The following is an 11,225-nucleotide window of genomic DNA, read 5'->3' on the forward strand; positions in this document are numbered from 1 at the left end:
CGTTTCCCTACACTCAGACGGTGGGGCTTCTGGTTTTTCCTCATTGACCTGAAACACTCGGACCTAACCGTGACCTCTCCTGACTGCATGATTAAAACTGAGAATAACATAAAAACTGTTTTTTTTTTTAAATTTCAGACACGAAAAACACGCATGACCTTACTTATCGCTCCAATAACGTTTCCTTATTGTGTTAACTTAGGCTAGTGGAGAGCTAGCGTGTAGCATCTTTAGTAACTCACAGCAGAAGTTTGTTAGCTTACCTTCATAGCTGTGTATGTAGCCGGGCACATACAATACAAGCTTTGTCCATACTAGATTTTGGCATTTCGGACGAGGCAAGAAAGATTCGGTGTACATCGTTAACCATTATTCTTGGGAGGTCTAGCAGCAAACGCGTACAAATAGCCATTCTGACCACTCAGCGCGAACGAAGTTGTGTGCTGCGCTGCTGCTGCAGTTTGAAAAATACGGAAGTGCAAAAACGGAAGTCCGTGGAGGCCAGCAGAATTTATCTCATTATTATGAGATAAGTCATAAATATGAGATAGCTAAGTCATAATTATGAGATACTATCTCATAATAATGAGATAGTATCTCATAATAATGAGATGCTATCTCATTATTATGAAATACTAAGTCATAATAATGAGATACTATCTCATAATAATGAGATAGCTAAGTCATAATTATGAGATACTAAGTCATAATTATGAGATACTAAGTCATAATAATGAGATAGTATCTCATAATAATGAGATAGCTAAGTCATAATTATGAGATACTAAGTCATAATTATGAGATACTAAGTCATAATAATGAGACAGTATCTCATAATAATGAGATAGCTAAGTCATAATTATGAGATACTAAGTCATAATTATGAGATACTATCCCATAATAATGAGATAGCTAAGTCATAATTATGAGATACTAAGTCATAATTATGAGATACTAAGTCATAATAATGAGATAGTATCTCATAATAATGAGATAGCTAAGTCATAATTATGAGATACTAAGTCATAATTATGAGATAGTATCTCATAATAATGAGATGCTATCTCATTATTATGAGATACTAAGTCATAATAATGAGATAGTATCTCATAATAATGAGATAGCTAAGTCATAATTATGAGATAATACTTTTTTTAAATTTTATCTGAGTGGCGGGAATGGGCTTCCATACCAATCTCAAGGAGAAAAGCGACATATTAAAACAAACAGAACAGAGTCACATCTCCTATACATCACAGTGAGATCGACAATAACTAATAGTAAACATATACACGCACACATATATACATATATTTGCATATACACATGTGTACATACACAACCATATTCACACATCTATATAAAATAATATAAAAAGATGAATAACCAATACAAAAATAAATAAGAATAAAAAAAGAATGAAAAATGAAAAAAGAAAAACAAGGAAGAGAAACAAAAAAAGACAAGGGGGATCAAAAATCTCTAAAAGTGAGGTTCCAATCCATAGACAAGACACATAACTTAAATAAGGGGCTAAGAAAAATCAAACTCTTCTAAAAATCTATGCAGTTTGATTGCTTGGGGCTTATTTATTAGCTTAAGAGATTTACGGAACAGGGAGAGTTCGTTTTTAAGAGCAGGTCATGAAGGGGGGGATTTAGCATATCAGCATTTATGTATGTAATACTTTGTTATAATAATGAGATTGTTAACTAAAAACTCACTATTTTTGTCCATAAGGATTACTCCAATTTGAATATTTTGAAAAGACCAAAAATCAATATATCCATACTGGGACAATATTAGGACATGGAGAGATTTCCATAAATTCTGGATTGTCACACATCCATAGAACATGTGCTCTGTTGTTTCCGAAGTTGTTTTACAAATATAACAGTTGTCTAACACAAATTTAAATCTGTCTCTCATAAATTCATTTGAGGGGTAAATATTTTTTGTAGTTCTAAAATGGACTTCTTTAAATTTGGGGGGAATTGGAAATGTTAAATATTTGGTTCTGATCAACGAAATCTCAGATTTGTTATAATCTCTAAAAATGAGTGAATGTTTTGTCCTTCCTGGATATAAAGTGTTAATCAAATACTTCCTTAAAAACTGATTATTGCATTTTCCATCAACCAAGTCAAGACCATCTAGTTTAATTTTATGTAAATTTGGAGTCTGCATATTTGAAAAATTGTTCTTTACCGTATTTACAAGGACTGTTGGGATATTTTGTGAAACCTTTTTATAAAGCTCGAGCGAGCAACTCATGTTATATTTCTCATTAAGCCTGTTTAATTCAAGTATATCTCCATTTTCATCTATTATATGTGTCACAGACCAAATTTGTTTTGTCATCCATTCTTCCACAAACATAGATTTCCCCCGATTCAATATCACCCTATTATTCCACAATGGAACATTGTGGGGACTGAAGTTATGTTTAAACATTAATTTCCAATTTAACAAAACTTGTTGATGAAATTTGGAAAGTTTTATGGGTAGTTTAGAAATTTCAAAATCACATACTAAAAGGAGTTGGATCCCCCCAACTTTGTTGAAAATAAGAGATGGTATCAAGAACCAGATGTCATTATCATTTTTCAAGAAAGATCGTAGCCAATTAATCTTTAAAATGCCATTCATTATTTCAAAATCGATTGCTTTTAAACCCCCCTCTTCATAATCTTTTATCAAGTCCCTGTTACTAACATAATGATGTTTATTTTTCCATATGAAATTAAAATTCACCTTATTGATGTCTTTTATAATTCTTGGTGGGATGGCTAGGGAATAAGCTGGATAGATAAATCTGGACAAAGATTCAACCTTGGTCAACATTATCCTGCCGAACAACGTTAAATCTCTCTGTAGCCAATGGTTCAGAGTTTTTTTTGCATTTATTAATTGTATTCTGAATATTCTTTTCTTCACTATCAGCCATGCATTTAGTTATCCAGATTCCAAGATATTTGATTTCATTTTTGACAGGTATATCATACAAAGAAGAGTGAGAACAATTGTGGATACTCATGAGTTCACATTTGTCCAGGTTCAGGCGTAGTCCAGAAGCATCAGAAAAGATCTTTATTGTATCTAAGGCCAATGGAATTTGTTCTTTATTTTTTAGAAAGACTGTTGTATCATCGGCAAGCTGACTTATTATTAATTTGTGATTATTTATGTCTAATCCTTTGATGTTTGAGTTTATGACAGTAATAGCAAGTAATTCAGTGGCTACAATAAATAAAAGAGGTGAGATGCTGCAGCCCTGCCTGATACCTCTCTCCACCCTGAACCTGGGACATGTGCCTTCTAAAAGAGAAACACAACTATTAATATCTGTATAAAACATAGTGATCATATCCAGAAATGCATCACCAAACCCAAAATGTTTAAATGTCTTAATAATAAAAGAGTGTTCAATAGAATCAAATGCTTTATGGAAGTCCAAGAACAACATAAAACCATCATCCTTAATTAGGTAATTGTAATCGATGAGGTCCAAAACCAAGCGGATATTATTTTGGATCAACCGTCCTTTGAGAAATCCTGATTGTGTCGGGCTAATTATTTCAGAAATACCTGTTTTTAGTCTTGTTGCTAAAACTTTTGTAAAAACTTTGTAGTCTGTATTTAAAAGTGTTATAGGTCTTAGATTACTTAGTTTTTTCTTATCTTTCCCCGGTTTTGGAATTAATTTTATAACTCCCTGTTTCATTGTTGTCATAAGCTCCTTTTGATTTATACATTCATTTATTGCACTGAATAATAGTAATTTTAGGTCTTCCCAAAAGTGCTTATAGAAATTAGTTGTTATGCCATCTGGTCCCGGTGAACGATCAGATGCCATGCTCTTAATAGCAAAATCAAATTCTTCTATAGTCAGGTCTTCATCACAAATTTTTCTAAAATTATCATCAATTACTGGAATCCAATTACTGATTTTGTCAAAGAAGGAGGTGACATTTTGTTCTGAGTATGAAGACTTATAAAGGTTACTGTAAAAAGTAAATACTTCATTTGAAATGCGTTTAGGGTCTGTACATTCCTCTCCGTCGATTATTAGGTTACATATTGAGTTATATTCTTGTCTACGTGTTTCTAGATTGCAAAAATAGGCAGTGTTCTTTTCACCCTCTTCTATCCACTTGGCTTTGGATCGCAAATAAGCAGCCTTGGCTCTATAAAGGTACATTTCGTCCAACTTAGATTGTAAATTATTAATTTTCCCTTTTTCTTCCTCAGTCCAATTCACTTTGCCATACAGATTCATAAGTTCTTTTACTACATTTGATTCCTCTTCTTTTCTTTGTCTGTTTAACTTTTTACCGAATGCAATTGAGGTTTTTCTGATTCTAAATTTAAGATACTGTATTCCCATTTGAGTATCGGTGTATTGATGGCTTCATCATTCTGGATATCTAAAATTAATTTTTTAATAGAATTACAATACTCCTCATTTCTCAGCAACTGACAATTAAATTTCCAATAATCCTTAAATGTGTTGTTTTGGTCTTTGCTTTGTAGTCTCAGAAGTAATGGCGCAATGGTCACTTAAGGGACTGTTAGAGATGACTGTTTCCTTAACATATTGTAAAATTGAATTGGATACCAACCAATAATCAATACGTGACCTGCTTTGACCATTAGGTTTGTGCCAGGTGAATTGTTTTACATCTTTGTTTAACACTCTCCATACATCTATTAATTTAGTATCATTAATGAGTTTTTCAAATATTGGGTTTATACGTTCTCTTGAAAACTTTGAAGGCCATCTATCCAACCATTCATCAGGAGTCACATTGAAATCACCTCCCACTACTATATAATCAGTAGGGAATTTGGTATAAAGTTCCTTTATAACTGTAGAAATTTGATGCAGCAGGTTCTTATTCTCTTGATCATTGTTGTATCCATAAACATTAACCAAAATAATCAGAGTATTATCAGTATTTAACACACAGGCAACCCAATGTCCATTTTTGTCTGCCATGTTGCACAAAAATCTTCCAGGACATCTGTTGAAACAAATAGCAACCCCAGCTGACCTGTTTGTACCATGACTAAAATAAATTTTATCTCCCCATTGTTGTGACCAAAATTTCACATCAGATTCCTCAGAATGAGTTTCCTGGAGAAAAAAACAATTTGCCTGTTGCCCCTTGCAGAACAGAAAAACAGCTTTGCGCTTAATTGAGTCTTTAAGTCCCCTTGTGTTAAAGGAAAAAAAAGAAATATTAGTTTTTAGTTGGAACACGGAACACATGAAAAGCTTTAAAGAGGAAGTTTAGGAGATGGAGTAGGAAAATCTTGAGGTAAAAGTCCCATCATCCGAAATGTTCCACTGTATATTCCTTTCGTAGTCAGATGTCAGCCCGTACCTGGAGTCTCTACCCTGATACGTTTGCCTTCTATGAAACCAAAAGGGCCCCTGAAGCCTGCAGCCTTGCCTTCCTTCCGAGCCTGGTCGATTTTTGGCCACAACGCTTGTCTGGCTCTCCAGTCCTCTGGGGTCAGGTCTTCAGCAAAGCGGATGCCTTCTTCTTTGCACACGGGAGAAGCCTTTGTTCGCCTCCAGATATCATCTCTCACGGCACGTCTCACAAACAGAATGATGATTTGTCGATGCTTATTCTCCACCGCTCTTCCCACTCTGTGGACAACATCAACTGCTTCTTCCATCTTCATCTTTAGGTCCGGAGCAATCCTTCCTAGAAGTTCCACCACTTCTTCTCTGATATTTTCATTTGTTTTCTCCTTTTTCCCTTTGATACGAAGACACCATCTTCTTTTGTATCTTTCCTGGCTCAATACACGATCCTTAATATCGTCATTATCTTTTTTGATTGATTCCATCTCTTTTTCCAGGTGTTTTATTTTCTTTTTGCATTCTTGCAGCTCCTCTGAATTAAACTGCACTGATTTAGCGATGGAAGCCAGCATGGCGCTATGTTGTTGAATTTGTTTGCTAACTTCGTCCATGCGGTCATCAACACGTTTTCCAAGACTCTCAATAGCTTTCAGTATAGTGTCAGTGGATGTGTTGGAGTCATTATCACTAGCCGTACCTTTTGCTTTTTTCTCCATATGTGGTTTCTCAGGAGTATTATCAGGGGTTGTTAACAGTCTGTCCCTCTTGTTGCTGCTGGAATCAGCCGTTTCCATCGGAGCTGGGTAGTCATGCTTGCTGTTTCTCTGGGTTGTAAAAGGGAGGTTTTTCACTGCCGGAGGTTTCGTGTTGTTGGTTTTCTTCATGTTCGGGCTGAAACGTCGTCAATATAGCTCAAAGGAGTGGATTTTATAACTTCAAGATTAAAACATCGGGACTTCAGTGAGGAGTTCAGACGGATGTGACTGCTTAGTCCGCCATCTTGCCCCCCCCTCCGCCGTCGGTAACTGTCGCAAGGTTGGCAAAGAGAGGAAATGACGTAACATTCACGCATGCGTGGTACCGATCGGATTTCCGGTACGGATCGGGTAGTGACACGTGTTTACGCTGTTTCCATAGCAACACCGGAAGTGGGCATCGGCTTTGTTTTCCACCTTCTTTGCTACTTTGTACGTTATGATAAGTTCGTCAGATCAGGGCTTTGAGACTTTATTTTGTCGCTGAACTGAATTTATTTGAGGAAGAAAGGTTGTTGATTTCAGAACTCATCGTTTGTCTCGTTTGCTTAGTTTAGGACCATCTCAGCTTTAATATTTCATCTAATAATTTAATAATTTAAAGAAGCACCTGTTTTCATTTGGCAGTTCATTCAGAGTTAAACCCTCCCACTTCTGTGTTCCTTGTCTGTCTATTGTTTGCATGCCCCGTGTGTTCATGATTAATAAACTCTTTAAAATTGCCTTCTTGCCCGCATTTTGGATCCTCACCTCCGCTGCACTCACCTGCACACTCCGTGACACCAGCCTCTTTCTATTGAAGTGGGGCGACACCAAGGGTTAGCGGAGGTGCGACGTCAGTGTGTTTTATGTGACTTAGTTCAATTTCATTTCTTGTTTTATAGTCCATCACATAACGATCTAAGAATGTCCCTGTTGGAAAAGATCCAGAGTAAAAATCCTCATTTGTTCTGCAGATGGTGAAATGTTAAGTTGGCTTTTTGACCAAGAAATTTTAACATTAGCAAAATTTATAGAGAGCGTGGAAACAGACAAATGGTACTTTATCCTGCTATGGAAAACAGAGGAGGAGCCAGATATTCCATTCACCCGGGGCTTAGCCCTGACGCTGGCTATTATCCAGTGGCTAATGTGAATGCAATAGGACTCGTCGTCGTCTTCCTCCGCTTATCCGGGTCCAGGTCGTGGGGGCAGCATCCCAACTAGGGAGCTCCAGACCGTCCTCTCCCCGTTCACCTCCACCAGCTCCTCCGGCAGGACTTCAAGGCGTTCCCGGACCAAATTGGAGATGCAACCTCTCCACCGTGTCCTGGGTCGACCCGGGGGCCTCCTGCCGGCAGGACATGCCCGAAACACCTCCCCAGGGAGGCGTCCAGGAGGCATCCTGACCAGATGCCCAAACCACCTCAACTGACTCCTTTCGATGTGGAGGAGCAGCGGTTCTACTCCGAGTCCCTCCCGAATGTCCGAGCTCCTCACCCTATCTCTAAGGCTGAGCCCGGCCACCCTACGGAGGAAACTTATTTCGGCCGCTTGTATCCGCGGTCTCGTTCTTTCGGTCATTACCCAAAGCTCATGACCATAGGTGAGGATTGGGACGTAGATCGACCGGTAAATCGAGAGCCTGGCTTTCTGGCTCAGCTCCCTCTTCACCACGACAGATCAGCTCAGCGTCCGCATCACTGCAGACGCCGAACCAATCCGCCTGTCGATCTCCCGATCCCTCCTACCCTCACTCGTGAACAAGACCCCGAGATACTTAAACTCCTCCACTTGAGGTAGGACCTCTCTCCCGACCCGGAGTTGGCAAGCCACCCTTTTCCGGTCGAGGACCATGGCCTCAGATTTGGAGGTGCTGATCCGTAATAGGACTGTTAAGGCAAACCATCATGAATGAAAAGAAAACATCAAACACCAGGACTGAAATGGTATTGGTTCAAAAGCAGGACTTCAGAACTGGAACTGATGGAAAACAAGATGGCCATGCATCACAAAAGACACAGGGCTTCTGCAAAAACAGCTTGGGCTTAAGCCCCATAAGTGCCTCCCTTACTCCACCCCTGATGTAAAATAAAGGTTGTGTAAATGTACGGCCACTTCTTTATGTTTAAAAGTGTCTTATGAGCCTGTCTGGTCTGGGCACGTGTTGTGCATGACACTTAAATAAACATATTCATTCATGTAGAACGTTAGGAGGCATGAAAACCATTTTTAGGCTAATTGGTCATTGCAGCTTTAACACTAGAACTCTGTCGTTTTGACTGTTTTCATATTTGGATGTAATAACTTTAGTCAGATGGATCTCCGGGCTTTTCCTATTTCTGTTTGTTCTTTATTTGGGTTAGAATTTCCATAAAATAATGTGTCCAAAAACACGGTTGTTTTTGTCTTTGTTTCCCACAAGCCGTCAGACGAAAAAGATCCATGTCGGTCGCCCAGCAAACAACGGAGACTTCTTTTCAAGGTTTGGATTAAAAGGATATTTCCATACCTCATTATTAGGTTCACACATCCATAAAGAGTTAATTAATAATACACTTGAACCGTTTTGTTCCTGTCATCACCAGCCTGCATTTAATGGCCAAAATGGCTGCCGTCAAACTGACGGTTACTGGAAATTCTAGTGAAGTTGGAATTCTGGAAGTTCTGGTGTCAGCGCTATTTCTCTAAACAGAGGCTGTTCAGGAAGCTGTCTACAAAAGGTAAAATTGCATCATCTTAAACCCCGAAACCCTTAAAAATGAACAAATATGCCTTCAAGGGAGTGATTCTCACGAAGCCGCAGGAGTCTCAGGTGATTCAGGGGCTGAATAAAAACTGAAGGCATCTCCCACGCTGCAGATCCAATAATAAAACAGGTCCTAGTTATTTTTAAAGCTTCAAAAATGAAGCAGCCCAGGGATCATTTACTTCTCTTGATGTCAACTTTTGATGTGATGGTTTTAATTCCCACCTTCAAGTCTTTTAGACCACCTGAAGGCCGAGGCAGGATCCAGGCTCCACCGACTCTCAGCAGGCGGATGATGACAGCATGAAAAGCTCAGTGGGTCAAATGTTCAACACGAGAAAAGGTGTGTCCCAGCTGGGAGAAAACGCTGCATCATGATCATCGGCTCTCCCAATTACAAGCAACATTACCTGAGAGCTCGACGGAGGGCCAAGGAGTTTATGGGTTCTGGCAAAGACTCAGTGTGGACTTTAGACTAACACCAGAGCCAGAAATCAGAAACACACACCTAAAGCCACTCCGTCATCTACAACCCACACCTGTGTGTGTGTGTGAGACCTCTAATCTCAGCTCTTTAACCTCTCCTCCCCAGACTTTTACCCGGTAATCAGGAAGTCACTCAGATCCAATCTGCTGGAGCTTCCTGTTGGATCCAGCAGAGATGCTCCTGACAGCTGGAGCGTCCTTCTGGGACAGCTTCCAATCAAATGTCACTGCTACTCATGGAAGATATGCATTAATAAAAACATAACAGGAGACATTTAAATGGTCATGACAGGGTCATTTTAAACTATCTGATGCCATCTGCTGGCCAGGGCAAGTGTTAATGATACTACAGCCAGCAGGTTTGTCTTATCATGATCTCTTCTTTCTAGAGAATGACGCAGGAAAAGTCTGCTCAGGAACACTTTTGCTCCCAAAGAAACAGACTGATTTTCCATGACCCCCTCGGGAAATCAAAGTCTGAGTAATTCCACTTCAGAACAAACTGAATAATTACTTAAAAAGACCAGAATCAAAAATGGAGGAAAAAGTTTAAGAATTAGTTAAAAAATGACAATAATGAAGAAGTGAACATGGGAGCCCAAAAATACAGGTGCTACAGAAACTGCAGCATGTGAGGAAGAGGAGGGTTGCAGAGCGGGTCTTCATGTGTTCATCTGAGATGCTTTAATAACATGAATAATGATTTTTAAATGATCACACGAGGCAGGACTGAGAGTGAAAACTTTATTTTTCATGTTGCAACAAGGAGTGGGTGGGTGGGTCAAAACCTCTGGAGAAGTCAGAGCAGCTTTGGAGAGGGTTGGAGGTTAAAACAGCATCAGCTGATCTCACATAAAAGCAACATTTTATTTTCAGAAAACACAAACGTTTCCCGGCTGTTGCCGACATCAGATACACGCAAACACGCAGCTTAACTGAAGCCTAAAGTTTGTATTTTATTCTGATTTAAATCAGCCTGAGCATTCTCTTCACAAGACTGTCCGACAACGGAAGAGTGCCTTCAGTCAGAGGCTTCTTCAGTTTGGCTGCAACACTGACCGCTACTGGAGATCCTTCCTGCCAACAGCCATTGTAATATACAATAACTCTTGGATGACTTGATTATTATTATTATTCAGAGCTACTACAGCAATCAATTTCCCTCTGGGATTAATAAAGTATTTCTGAACTGAATTGAATGTAAAGATTTTTCCTGCAAATGGAAGAAAGTAAGCCACTACTGTGCATTTCTTCTCCCCCTGAAGCAGGTCTGGTCTTGGTTCTCAGATCTGGATATTCTGTGGATTTTCTGAAAAATGACTTCTGAAATGACTTCTACTGGGACACCGCCAGAAAAACCATCCATCCGTCTACAAAGACACACTAGATAGGATACGTGGCACCAACCATACTGTAACAGATGTAGTGGTGGGGTGACTATGGTGTCAGACTGGTGTGTAGTTTTGTGCAGGTTCTCCTCCCGGTCGTGGCATCAACTTTTTTTTTCCTAGCTACTCTTGCCAATATTGTGTTTTCAACCCTTTATTGGTAAACGGTTTAAAATATAACAACTAATCAGTTTGTTTTTACCTTCTTTGTTTATTTAGCCAGTGTGGGTCCAGAGTTTAAACTAAAATGCTGCTTAGAAACAACCAAATTCAAATACCTTTTTAGAGACATAAAATATTTTGTAGAAAATAATCAATAAAACTAAAATATTAATAAATTAAATCTGTTTCAGTTGGCTAAATACATTACTGCCGACCCCAGTGAGAGTCAAACCAGCGTCAGCAGAGGGCAAAACGAAGCATAAGTCAGACCGTTACACCACTGGACTACCAGAGCTCATACAATAATCGGTTAGCCTAAAACCCTGGTT

This window comes from Nothobranchius furzeri, chromosome 14 (genome assembly GCF_043380555.1).
Source record: "Nothobranchius furzeri strain GRZ-AD chromosome 14, NfurGRZ-RIMD1, whole genome shotgun sequence".
Classification (NCBI taxonomy): domain Eukaryota; kingdom Metazoa; phylum Chordata; class Actinopteri; order Cyprinodontiformes; family Nothobranchiidae; genus Nothobranchius; species Nothobranchius furzeri.